The following is a 3,404-nucleotide window of genomic DNA, read 5'->3' as shown; positions in this document are numbered from 1 at the left end:
ATTAGTCAGCTCTCTGCAAAAGATAAAACTGTATTACACAAAAGCCGTTAGAAACTGTAGAGTAGTATACTACAGGAATATACATAACAATCGCCATTTACGGAGTACCTATTATGTGCCACAAGCAGTGGTAGCCCAAAGGATTATCAACATAGTTACTATTACTGTCATTTAACAGCTGAGGCAACCTACGTTGAGACAGGAGTAGTCACTGACCCAAGATCACCAATTAGGAAGAGCCAGAGTCTGAATACAGGTTACTCTACCTCAAAAGCCTGAACTCCTGAGGTTATTGTTACTCTCTAACATACCTGGATGACCGTGATAAGGTGATGTGCAAGAAATGATTAACCCAGGTCTGGGTTGCTCAAATCCTGCACTTTCCTGAGAAAGGCCTGTCTTCAGACCTACTCTAGGCTGGGCTTGTGGGAGACGTCCATGGACTACCCTGCCTGGTAAGAATGTTTTTGTATGCCTGAGGCCTTGGGTCACACAATACCAGTCTGACCAGGTAGTTTATGCTAACAACGTGATTTATGGTTAAACATGTTTTTATACGCCTGAGGCTTTGGGCGCTGGAGCCTAAGTGGCTGAAGTCAGTCACGCAGGTGGTGTTAGGCCTACAGGACTGACCCATGATAAAACCTTAGGACACCAGAGCTCAGGTGCTATAGATTGAATGTTTGCACCTCCCTGCATATCTTCATATATTGAAACCTAATCCCCAGTGTGACAGTTTGTGGAGGTGAAGAGTCTGAGAGGTAATTACAGGATTAGTGCCTTTGTGAGAGACCCCAAAGAGCTACCTTGCCCCTTCTGCCATGTGATGACAGTGAGAAGACTGCCTTCATTAATCAGTAAGTAGGTCCTAACCTGACACCAAATCTGCGGGCATCTTGATCTTGAGTTTTCCCAGCCTTCAGAACTGTGAGAAATTTCTGTTGTTGACAAGCCACCCAATCTATATTTTTGTTACCACAGCCCAACTGAACAGCCTACTGTATCAGGTGAGCTTCCTCGGTAATTTATTATTACTAGGAATATTAAGCAATGCCCATTTGACTGCACTGGGAAAAGACACCTGGATGGTTGTGCCTGGTTTGTCCTGGAATTAATCCTGTGTGTCTTACTTATCCCTTTGCTGATTCTCATCTGTATCCTTTGGTTGTAATAAACCATAACGGGTTTAACAGCAGGAGTCTTGTGCATCCTACTGCATTGCAGAGCATAAGGGTGTTCTTGAGGATCCCCAGCACAAATGGTTTATTTAATTCAGACATCTTTGAGCTCATCCAGCTGGCAAAACCACCTAGCCCCAGTTGCCTTCAAATCCTTACATCAGCCTATGCCTTCATTCATTATGCAAGTATCTTGAAGGTCCTTCTCTTTGCAAGTAACACAGTAGGCAATGAGGAGAGAGCAGTGAACAGAAAATGCCCCATACCTTAGATTTTTTATCACTTTCCAAGGGCCAAGCAGATAATAAACACATAAATTTGTATTCTATCAGCTGGTGATAAGTGCTAGGGAAAAAATATGAACAGATGAGGAATATTATCCTCTGCCTCCCCCAACACATACACACACACCCAAGGATTTTTCTTATCAAACTTAGGACTAGCTCTGGGAAAGATAAAGACAGAACAGGAAAACAATCATTTTTCAGAAAACTCTTGAAAACTAACATCTGACTTGCCTAAAAAGTGAGATTCAACTTTTGATCTAAAGCACTAGCATAATTCAAACAAACAAAATAAACTCAGAATACATTTCAAATACTGCTCTACTTCAATGGGGAATCAATCAGCTTAGAAACCCCTCACATAAAAGATGTGACCCTCTCCCCTAGGTCTTACAGGTATAAGATGGATGGAATAGGTGGAGTGCTAAATCAGACTTTGCCCAAAGTTTATTTATTTATGTATTAATTTTTTGAAAAAACCTCACCTTTTTTTTTCCATTAAATTTTGCCTTTTTTATTCCTTCTTTACCTATGCTTTATGTTCATTTTGTTGGTCCTTTCAAACATTTAGAAATTATAGTTGAGTTCCTTTTTCAAACATTTTGAATTATACATTCAAACAAGTTCAGAATTATAAGTGTACAGTACACTATCATGAATTTCTTGACCCGAAGCACTCATATGCCTCATCTAAATTACTCCTTTCTCCTCTCCAAATGGAAGCACTATTGTGCCTTGTAAAACTGTAATTCTGCCTGTTTTTGAACTTCATATCAAATCATATGGTGTGCATTAATTTGTGTCTAGCATTTGCCATTCAGTGTCCTAGGACTATCTGTGCACTTCCTTGTAAAATCTAGTTTTAGCAAGAACCCTAATTAAGTCAGTTTAATTACATGATCACCCTCAATATCTGATCAAGTTCCTAATCCTCTACCATTTCCCAGGTGATGTCTGATCACTCTTTTATTTATTATTTATTTTTAATGTTTATTTATAGGACAGAGAGAGACAGACAGACACACAGACAGCGCAGGTGCGGGCGCACACACACAAGAGGAAGGGCAGGGAGAGGCAGTTAAAATCTGAAGCAGGCTCCAGGCTCCCAGCTGTCAGCACACAGCCTGACCGGGGTGAGATCATGACCTGAGCTGAAGTCAGATGCTTAACCAACTGATTCACCCAGGTCCCCCTGTCTTTTGCTTTTAAGTTTATTTATTTTGAGACAGAGACAGCATGGGTGGAGGACTGGCAGGGGGGTGGGGGGAGAGAATGAATCTCAAGCAGGTTCCACGCTGCTAGCGCAGAGCCTGATGCAGGGCTTGAACCCATGAAACTGTGAGGTTTGACCTGAGCCAAAATCAAGGGTCAGATACTTAACTGACTGAGCCACCCAGGCACCCGCTGATCTGTCTTCAGTAAGAACCCTGTTAGGTCATTTTAGCCAGAATCCCCCTTACCTCAGATGTTTCCTCTTAGTAATTTTCTATTCATTAACCTGGCTATAGATTCTGGTCCCTGGCTATAGATTTCCACTTATGCGGTACTCAGTCGGAGTAGAGCCCGAGCTCTCACCCACGCTGTAAATTCCCATTGCAGTGATTCCTACACCTATCTCAAGGCTCCTAAGAAAAGTTTGCCTTACCATCCTTAACAAATGTCACTGAATATTTTTTTCTTGAACACCTTGCCTAAATCTCCCCTAGTCATAATACCCAGTGCCCTAAAAACATTCCATATTAGACAGATGCTCTAACATAATGAATGATAAATTAAAATTCAATCTTTAGCAGTCATAGATTGGCTTATTAAAATGTAATCCCATGGACCCCCAGGTAAAATAGTTAATAGGACCAATGTAATTTAAAAGAGGGTCTTCAAGGGGGGAAACTCATGATATAAAACCTAATTAATAAAGGGGTGATTATCTGCAACAACTTTT

Source organism: Panthera leo, chromosome A2, assembly GCF_018350215.1.
Source record: "Panthera leo isolate Ple1 chromosome A2, P.leo_Ple1_pat1.1, whole genome shotgun sequence".
Lineage (NCBI taxonomy): Eukaryota > Metazoa > Chordata > Mammalia > Carnivora > Felidae > Panthera > Panthera leo.
The sequence above is the reverse complement of the archived record's forward strand: the minus strand, read 5'-3'. Positions refer to the sequence as shown.